The sequence below is a fragment of the Gastrolobium bilobum genome, unplaced genomic scaffold (assembly GCF_033153095.1).
Source record: "Gastrolobium bilobum isolate Gb01-03AN ecotype WA unplaced genomic scaffold, APGP_CSIRO_Gbil_v1 utg20094, whole genome shotgun sequence".
NCBI classification, from domain to species: domain Eukaryota; kingdom Viridiplantae; phylum Streptophyta; class Magnoliopsida; order Fabales; family Fabaceae; genus Gastrolobium; species Gastrolobium bilobum.
In genome coordinates this window covers 1-11,608 of record NW_026898869.1, presented here as the reverse complement: position 1 = coordinate 11,608, position 11,608 = coordinate 1, and positions in this window count along the sequence as shown.

The following is an 11,608-nucleotide window of genomic DNA, read 5'->3' as shown; positions in this document are numbered from 1 at the left end:
ATCCTAAGTCTATCTTTTACATCACCATGTTAAACAAAATAAATTTCAAACGATTTATATGTCGAATTTTACTGAATATTTGATAAAATGTTCCCTATATTTTCAAAATCCAACAAATAAATCACAAAGACCTGCTAGCAAAATATGTATGCCACCTAGGCACACGATATATATATATATATATATATATATAGAGAGGTAAATAGATAGATAGTTTGATGGTTTCACTATTAATTTTTCCGTAGCTGCAAAATATTCAATGTTATTTGTACTAAAAAAAAATTCAAAGTTTCAAAATAAATCAAAAGAAATCTATCCAAAGGAGGATTATCAAAACAATTTACGGGACAAACTGCAACTTCTAACAACTTGCTACTCAGCTGTCGAGTGATCTCGATGGTAAAAAGAGAGAGGTAAGTTACACAAACTCTATGAGAGGATTAAAATCGTATCAAACATTATGGGCAACCACTTCACTGTTAATTTCAATATTTTACTATATTAAACTAGACCACATATTATGCGTATTTTTGAACTTATTTTTTCATTGGTCCAGTTCCAGTGACTTAAGTCCACTCCACAAAATTTTATTTAAAGAAATTCTTTTCTTATAAGCTAAATAGAATAACTTTTAAACAAAAAAATTATAACATAAATTAGTTTTTATTTGTTACTTATCAAAAATCACATTTAGAATCACGTGATCAGGTTGAATTTCTAGGTCTGCACATTTATCAACATATTAAGCTCGTAAAAAGAACTAAATTTTGGTTTTGATCAATTATGTAATTTTATTCTGTATTCTATATAATACAAATTTTTTAAAAAGATCTTTACTTCTTTTTAGTCTTTTTTTACCTCCTATTCAGAAAAATCTTTGTACCGAAGTACTATTCAATCATAGTATGTACATTGTGAGATCGTGGCATCGGTCCATAACGATCAAAGTCGAATTGTGCTCCTATTAATGGAACACCGACCAAAATGTCACTGTTCACCAAGTTTTTTACTTAATTGCCACGCGAACAGTTTTATTTCCCAATCTGCCACGGGGGCAAATTCGCTACCTGGTGTAGCGAACTTGTTGTCCACTAAAAACGTGACACGTCAGCAAACCGAGTTCGCTACACCGGGTAGAAAACTTGCACCGTGGCAGATTGGGAAATAACATTGTTCGCGTGGCATTTAAGTAAAAAACTTGGTGAACAGTGGCATTTTGGTCACTGTTCCCCTATTAATGAAGCAAATTCAATGAAGCAAGCAACAATTGGTACCATAGAGAAGTGGCCATAAACTGGATAGTCTTGACCAATTTAAAAGATCATTTAATGCAATGTTATTAAACTCGGCTCGGTTAATGACCCGGTCGAGGTACTGTGTCACTGATTCAACCAGTGGGTCACTGGTTCAACCACATGACCTGGTAAGTATAGGTAAATTTATAATTTATATTAAAAAAGTATAAATATACTTAAATACTTGTAACAAAAATGATACCAATTTTAAATATTTTAATATGAAAATAATAAATTACATATCATTGTCCAACAAAAGATCAATCAAACATATAATATTTGTGATACTAGTGTTTCAGGTTCAGTAAATGACATCTCTAACTATAAATCAAATCAAAATTTCCTGCATATTGCATAATCAAGATAATATTAGTATTGTAGGTACATAATCTATGTAAGTTAATAAGCTACAAATTACTCAAATATTTCAAAAGAAAACAAACCATTTGTGTTTGAGAGTAAAAAAAAAAAGAAGACATTAATTTATGAAAATAAATTAGTTTTTTTTTTTTACAGACCGGGCCGGGTCATTGGTTGAACTGACCGGGTCACCGGTTTTTACGAAAATCGGTCAGGTCGTACCGGGTCACACCGGTTCTGTAACATGACCGGTTCAATATGAAAATCGAATCGATTACATGACCGGTTTTCAGATCGACCTGGCCGGGTCGATCCAATTTTTATAACATTGATTTAATGTAGTGGAAATAACTGAATTTTGGGTTGTTCAATCAAGGAAAAATCAATGCAATTCGTAACTGTCTGACTGTTTTTTTTAATTGTCTAAACTTTTAGTGGAAATAACTAAATGTTGACGCTGAATTTTTGTAGGGAAATACTTTTCTTATGTCGTAGGAAAATAGTTACCGTAGATTGTAGAAATAAAATTATAAGTAGAACCCTCAGGTAAGAGTAGAGCGAAAAAAAACCCACCCTTTTTTGTGTATGTAGAAAAATTATTTCATTTTTTTAGAGGTTACAAGGAATTGAACACAATACCCTACACACTACACACACTCATAACATGAGATAAATAAAATCCATTTTGTATTCTTTGAATTAAATCAGGTTAATGCAAAAAGTTAAATGAAGACATTTTCGAAAACCTTAACAATGAAAATCCCCAAGTGAAGACTTAATTCAAGTTCGTACTTATACTAACATGGTATCAGTAGATAATTTTTTTATTTTTTATTTTAAAAAAGGTGTTTCCCATTTATATGCCAATTAAGCGTAATAAAAAGCCTATTGAAATTAATAAAAAAAACTGTAGAAATAAAAGTGACAAATTAATGTTATATTGTTAATTAAAACAAGAAAAGAAGACAACAAGTCAACAATGTCACACAATTTTTTTTTTTCAACTTTTCATTATGTATAATAAATGCATATATATTTCGATTATTTCCCTTTTCAATAAAGAAACACAAAAGAGGTCATTAAAATTAAGAAAACAAAAAGAAAAGATAATCACGAAGAATAAATCTAATAAGTGTATGTAATAAATGCAAAGTAGTAGGGATATTTATCAACCGATCTAAACTGATTCAAACTGCGGTGATCGAACCGAAAACAGAATAAATCGGAAACCGAAAAACCAAAAACCGAATAAAAATCACAAATTTTAATTGGATTGGATTTCGGATTGGTAGATGAAAATCGATCTAATCCAAACCGTTCCAATATATTAATTTTCTTCTACCTACTTGAGTCTTTCTTCAATCATAGCCCAAAAATTTCTAAACTCAAGACCCATTAATCCATCAACTAAACCCAAGAAAAAATCTAGTCACATCTCATCAACAAAATTTCATCTATATAGAGCTTTATATCTTATAGTCCAAAAAAAACTATATCAACTGATGCTTTTGTATTTAAAAAATATTACAAAGTCAATATACACAAAAGATGTTATTTGCACAATAATCATGAAATAAATTTTAGTATTTTCAAAAAACTGAAAACCGATCCAATCCAAACCGAAAAAAATTGGATTGGATCGGATCGGATTTGAAAAAAAATTCAAACCGAATGGATGATCACATGATCAAAGCGAAGGAATTGGATCGGAAAGTTTTTTCTTCCAAAACCGATCCAATCCAGATCGCGAACACTCCTATAAAGTAAGATTTCTTTTTATAAACATTTAACTGTCAATAAAGACACCTAAAAGTAGTCATTGTAACGGTAATAAAAAAATCAGAATAATATTCTGATGAAAATCAAATCAAATCAAATGAAATCAAATTTCAATCTTAAATTTAAAAAATCCAGCTATCGAACGCACAAGTACTGAGTTGTAAATTCTATAAATTACCACTTCATCTCCCCTGAAGTAAACTTTCTTTCTCTTTCTGTCTACAAATCTCTCTCTGTCTCTCTCTACATCTGTTTGCCAAGAAAACAAGAATGGCTTCTTTCTCAATACCGATTCTGGGTTTGAATGCTCAACGAGAGGAGATGCTTATGGTCTTTGATTCATCGGGCTTCGATTACAACCACAACATGCAAAGAAATATCAGATCTCGTGGTCGGGAAGAATTGGGTTACAATAACCACAACATGCAAAGCAGCAGGATCCAATCTCGTGTGCAATTGGGTTACAATAACCTCAACATGCAAAACAACGTTAGAGATGATGTTTACATCTTGGATTCGCTGGACTTGGGTTACAACCACAACATGCAAAACAATGTAAGAGAAAGGGTTTATGTCTTTAATTCTGTCGATTTGGATGGTGGAGTTTCAAGGGTAATGGAGTCCACGACACAAGATCTTGAAGAGGTCACAGTTGAAGCAGAGTCCACAACAACACAAGACTCTAGATCTTTTCAAAATCTTGAAGAGGTCACGATTGAAGCAGAGTCTTCTTCCATCACCGACTATTTGTCTCGGGGAGATTGGTTCAAGTGCAATTGGCTTGCCTTGTTCACACGTGTTTCATCGGGATTGCATCACTAAGTGGCTCATGCTTCGCAATTCATGTCCTTTATGTAGATGCAGTGTGTCTAGGAATGATTAAGTAAACATAACGCTGTGTTTGCATTCTTTTACTTAATTTCAGTGGCTGTATATGTAGCTTGTCTCTTTTGTGTACTGTTCTGTAGTTACTTTTCTTTGTAATAAGTCGTTTGGGATCGAATTTTTGGAGTGTATTGTATTGGTCTGTCCCAATTCCCGTGGATTTGTATGGGTTCCTTTTAATTAGTTTTAGAGGTTGTGGTTCTTGTTAAAAACATGTGGTTCTTGTTTTGTCAAAATGCAGTGTCTGCATCTTTCTTTGTAATGTCCTCTGTCTTTTATAATTTTTTTTTTTTTTCTATAAAAAGTAAAACAATACTCAGATACTCATGTCCTCATATCCAATTAGTAGTTTAATCCTAAGGTTTATGTCGGTGCTCCACATTACTTTAGAAGAGGTTACAATCAGGGTTTTATCCTTCAATGTCGTTGTTAGCAGGCAAAGGGTTTCACAATAACAAACCTAGTAAACCAAGAAACAACTCCTAATTTATTAAAGAAGAGCGAATTACATCATAAGATTAACCTAAGACAAAGAAGGCTACTTTTCATCTAACCCAAACCTACTAAAGTAATTTAGCTCAAACTTAGGAGCATGATACAGAATTCAACCACATCAACACGAGTTTAATTGAATTCATGGGAGATGAAAAAATAAATGAAAAGTCCCACATAATTTAAGATTCAAATATGGATGATTTCCTTAAATATTTGAACGATGATTCATAATATTCCGTATGATGTAGTTGTAAGCAGTAACTAACCCAAGATACTTAATTTAAGATTCAATTATTGATGATTTTCTTAAATATTTGAACGATGATTCATAATATTCTGAATGATATAGTTGTAAGCAGTAACTAACCCAAGATTTTTTTATAATACGAGGGAAATTTTTTTTGAAGTTATAAATATTATTAAGACTAATAAAGAAACTAATTAATATAAATATTTTTTATGTAGGGGCTAACTATTAGTACTAATATATAGCTTATTATTAATTATTGAAAAATATTTTATACATAAAATAATAAAAAATTTAAAATTTCGAAAGGGGCGATCGAAAGTAATGTAAATGTCATTGACACCTATAAAGTAATGTAAATGTCATTAAAAAAACATAAAATTAGAAAGAAAAAAAAAATTATTTAACACCTTAAGGACCACGTGAATGTGATAGCTCCCACAAGCGTGGAGCTATTTTGTGCATTTTTTAATCAAAAGCTTCTATTTTTATTGTCATTTTAATCTTTTACATTCACTTTATGGCCTTATGCACTTTCCGTACGTTTTGGACAGGAGCCATGCGCTGAAGTGGAAATTCACACATATTTGGGAGCTAGAGCATATATTATGCCTATTTTGTAACTTATTTTTCATTGGTCCATTTCAAGTGACTTAAATCCACGCCACAAAGGCATATATATATGGAAAAAATATTTCTCAAGCAGCTTGAGATAAGTTTATCTCCGGCTACTCTAAAACTACGTCGTTTTATTTATTTATTTCCTTATATCAATTGATTTATCTTTGAATGATTATGATTCCTTTTTCTCTCTCTTCCTTTATCACCATTGATTCATCTTTGTACGGTTATGATTTAGTAGCCGGAGATAAGATTATCTCAAGCAGCTTGAGAAACGATAAGCCCTATATATATATAGGGCTTATCATTTCTTAAGCTGTCGGAGATATATATATAGGGAAAAAAGTATCTAATGTTACTTTAGATAACTTTGTCTAATGTTCATCGAAACGACGTCGTTTTGGGGTTGAAAAATTAAAAAATTAGAATGGTAAAGACTATTATAACCTTTAAATAAATTAAAATTACAAAAATACCATGATTTCCGCCCCAAAACGACGTCGTTTCGATGAACATTAGATAAAGTTATCTAAAGTAACTTTAGAAAAAACAAACCCATATATATATATATATATAGGGCTTATCATTTCTCAAGTTGCCGGTTAATAAATTATAACCATACAAAGATGGATCAATGGTGATAAATGAAGAGAGAGAAAAGAGGAATCATAATCATTCAAAGGTGAATCAATAAATATAAGGAAATAAATAATCAAAACAACGTTATTTTAAGGTGGCCGCTCAAGCAGCTTGAGAAATATTTTTCCCACATATATATATATATATATATATATATATGTATGTATATATATATATATGTATATATATATATAAGAGAGGTTATAGTTACAACCTTTTTCTTTTACAACCTCTTACAACTATATATCATAACCGTTGATTTTCGTCAATCAATGGTTATGATTTTCGCAAATTAAAATCATTAATTAATTATTAATTCATAATAAATGACAACCGTTGATTGGCGGAAATCAACGATTATGATATATGGTTGTAAGAGGTTGTAAAAAAATAAGGTTGTAAGTAGGGGTGAAAGTGGGTTGGGCTGGGTCAAGCTTTGCCTCGAAAAGCCCAAGCCTATGTAAAAAAATTTCAATTTGGCCTGGCCCAAGCCTAGTATTAGTCTAACTGTTAGCCTGGTTTGACCCGTTTATAAAAAAACAAATGACCTGACTTGACCCGTTAGCCTGTTAATTTTTAACTTCCAAGCAGAACCATGAATCAACTTTACAAAGTACTCAAATTCAGTTGCTACACCAAAAATCATAATTTCAACGTCCAAACAGAATCGTGAATCATAACAAAACTCATACAATATGCACTTAAGTCATTTTCGAAAGCAAAATGCTCAAACTAAATAACATATATTTCATCAGATCCAATAAACAAATCCATACTATGTAAATTAAAATAACTACATGAATCCAACAAAGAAATCATGATGCTTGTAGTAAGTATAACTCTCCTAAAAATATTTTAATATATTCATATATACAATCTAACATGTTGAGATTTTGGTTCCTCCTATATAAGAAATAAAATAAGATTTCTATTAAAATATAATCGAATACAATTAAGTTATAAATAATTGCAATTGATTAAATTTATATCTTTTGTTTTTTCTTCAAGACATACTTACTCTATTTTATTTTATTTAAAATAAATAGTACAATATAGGTTGGCCTGTGGGCTTATAGGCCCGGCCTTTTGAAAGTGGGCCTAGGCCTTTTTATTAAACAAGCTTTTTTATGGCCCAAACCCGGCCTATTATACAAAATATACAACGTCAGATCTGCCCTGATGTAGGCCGAGCCGTAGGCCTCTGTAGGCCGGCCCGGTCCAGTTTCACCCATAATTGTAAGTATAACCTTCCTATATATATATATATATATGGAAACGGATTTCTCCGGTTACTGAAGTTAAAGTTATCTCCAGTGAGCTTAAAACGATGTCGTTTTGGATTATAAGATTAAAAAATTATAATGATAAAGACCATTATAACTCTGTAATATATTATAATTACAAAAATACCTTAATTTCCGCTCCAAAACGACGTCGTTTTGAGCTCACTGGAGATAACTTTATCTCCGGTGACTGGAGAAATCTTTTACCCATATATATATATATATATATATATACATACTTGTCGCCTGAAAATTATTTTGTGAAGATTATGAATTGATTCTGATTTTTTTATTTGAAAAAATATTATTATGTTTTTCTTGTAAAAAAAAAAATATCGCATAATTACATTTCATGATACCAAACCTCGAAATCTAGCTACTTTTTTTTTAACATTATGAAATTTTTTACATCATATTTCAAACTAGACAACGTTGTTTATAAAAATAAATCTTTTTATTTTAAGATATTATTTTTAATTTGAAAATACAAATTAAATTGTGTGATCAAATTTGGAAATCAAATTTAATTATGAAATTAAAGTTTGTTTCCTTTCTTAGTTTGATTGTCTTATGGTCAAATTTAATCATGAGAAATTAAACTTGATTATAAGAATGATTGAGTGTGATTGTATAATACTTTTCCTTTCTTAATTTGATTGTCTCATTGTCAAACTTAATCATGAGAAATTAAATGATATAAGAATGATTGTATAATTTTTTTTCCTTTCTTAATTTGATTGTCTCATTGTCAAACTTAATTATGGAAGGTTAAACTCTCATGGTCAAACTTAATTATAAAAAATGAATTGGTATGAATGTATGATTATAAATGTGAATGATTCTATAAGTTATTAGCAAGAGGAAATCTTTTTTTATATATTGATAAATGTAATATAAATGAAAAAATGAAAAAAATAAAAATAAAGCCTTCATTCGTTGTAACAATTTGATGACAATTAGGGGTGCTAAACAAGCCAAGGCCTTTGTCTCGGCTCGTGAAGGCTTGAGCTTACATGTCTAAAATTGGTTGTTGGTACCAAGCTTGAACTTGTATAAAAGCTTGTTTAATAAAAAGGCCTCAGGCTTCAATTCAAAAGCTCGGCCTTAGAGACTCCCAGGCTGGCCTAGTATATTACTTTTTATTTTATTTTATATTTTTTATACTACTTGGAATAGCCCCCTATTTCTCCTCAATCCATTTCACTCCATTTTATTGGTTAAATAGACTTTTTAAATGATTTTGTTCTATATTATGTTGTATGGATATACATTAAATTTATGAATATTTATGGAATTATTAGTGTTGTTGATTGTATGTTATGTTTGTTTAAATTTTTGTTGTCTTTTTTTTAAAACAGGCTAAATCAGGCTTTTATTTTTTGTAAATAAGTCAGGCCACAGACCAATAATTATATTTATAACAGGTAACATGCTTGGTCAGGCTGATACATTTAAACACAGACTTAACCTTTTAAGACCCAAAGCTAATGACAATATAAGGCCTTCTCTTTCTTTCGGTCTCTTTTCCATCAATTCTCTCTTTTTGTTTTAAAGACAACTGCCACAGCGTCCATCACTTTCCGTCTTCCCGTCCCCTCTCTCTCTCTCTCTCTGTAATTGTGAATCTATCTTTTTACGCAAATAGTTTGGATGGAGGGATCGGACGATTGAAACGATTTTACACGTCGATCCTAGCTTTGAGAGGAGAGCGATCTCATCTGCAATTTAAAAGGGTGTATTGGTTTAAAAGACTTTTTTTTTAGATAAAATTTTTTATAATTGGAGGAACTTTAAAAACTTTTTCAAAAGACTTTTTTTATAATCAAGATTTCTTAAGATTGGATTTTAAAGGATTTTAATAGAATTTATAATATGGATTAATAAGATTTTAAAAAATCATATGAATTTTTAACAAACATTCAAAATTACAAGAGTAAAAAAATAACAAAGAAATGCAATAAAATTAATAAAAAAAAGTTTAACCTAATATATTTTTCTTAATCAATAAAACATAATATAATTTTTAACAAACATTCAAAATTACTAAGCAACAACTTTCCACATATATAAAGTTATAGTAGTCATCCATGCATTAGCATTTTCTCATTTCTGCTCTTTAGTTTGACCAATGGGTTAAAAATTATCTTTTTTATTTGGTATCAAAGCTATGAATATATGATTATAAGACCCAATTTTTTTAATTATTAAAGTAATTCTAAATTGATCTTGAAAACCTTATGATTTTTGTTCTACGTAATGAAAGTTTTCTAACCATATATCATATGTATGTTTTTATTGAATATTTTAAGAAAATTTTGAATCTGAATTTCTGGGTTTTATAACATGAAAGTTTAGAAAAAATTTCAAAAAAATTTCAGTCGATACATTCAAACCTTGAATTTCTTTGGGGCTTTTGAAAAATAAGTTTTTAATTATCTATCGACACAAAAAAAGTTTGAAATCATTTTCTGTAGTGAAGAAATTTCATTCACGAATGTATTGTTATGAAATATAGGGTTCACACTTCACATTATGAAAGTTTCAATCTTTCTTTAAATTGATATTGTTTCGTTGATATAAAATGAAAATGGGTTCACTTTTTCTGCAGTTACTGCAGATAAGTTATCTGCAGTAAGCCCAATATGACGTCGTTTTGGGACGAAAATCATGGTGTTTTTATAATTTTAATTTATTTCAGAGTTATTATAGTCTTTATAGTTATAATTTTCTAATCTTTCAATCCCAAAATGATGTCGTTTTGGAAGTAAATGCAGATAACTTATCTGCAAAAATATTTTTCCACTATTTGTTGTTTTTAATATAAAAATCACTCATTTTTGTGACAAGAAAAACTGAGACCCATAGTTTGAAAAATCATTTTTAAACTTCCAAAATCTCTCAAAAATGCTCAAAAATATGCTGTTTTGAAATATATTATATTAAAATCTCGTTGGTTTGTTGTTTCTAGGTTGTTTTGTGATAAAAATCGCTCACAAATGTGCTATTTTTGAGTTTTGACGAAGCTCCCACAGCGAAACCCGATTTCGAGCATGTCAACCTGCCAAAGGAAGAAGAAAACACTGCAATAGAAGAAATCCTAGGGGTTAGGGTGAGATTGTGAGAGAGACATCCTATTTACATTTCTCACTAAAAAGTCTCATGAAATCCACACCAATAGAAAATCCATTAAAATCGTTAGATTTTTGAATACCACAAAATTGTTTTTCTATTTTTTTAAATCTTGATTTAATACCAACGGATTTGGACGGATTCTAAAATAATCTTTTAAAATCTTAATCGAATACCACGTGACTTTTTTCAATCCTTTAAAAATCATAATTGAATACCAATGGATTTTTTTATTCAAAAGTAATACATTAAAATTCTTTAAAATCTCAATCCAATACATCCCTTAGAACAAAAAAAATGGTACAATCCTATAATTTTTGACACGATCTTAACAACAATGGCAATTGTTGAGATATATAAAATTATTAATATAGTCTCACCTAACAGCTTAAGCTTTTGGGTTGAATTGATTCTTTACATGGTATCAAAGCTACGGTGTATCGAGTTCGATCCTCACCGCCCCCCACTTTCTTTCAAGTGAAATTTCTTTCTTCGCATAGGTAGGTGGGCCTGTGTATTGCCCACCCTTCAAGCCTAGTGGGCTCTCGTGTGAGGGGACATGTTGAGATATATAAAACTATTAATATAGTCTCATCCAACAGCTTAAGCTTTGGGTTGAATTGGTTCTTTACAACAATGACACAACTATGTTTCCCATAAAATTATCAGTTATTGAAGATCGTGCATAGGATTTTGATGGAAATCACATAAATGATAAAGATACTGCAAGATCCTTATCATAAAGATTGTGCTGGTAAAAAAAAAAAAAACAGGAAAGGAAAGTGACATGTTAATTGTTAACCTAATTTAATTGAGGGAAATATATTTTTCATATTATATGATATAATTTGTCTCACACAATGTAACAACCTGTT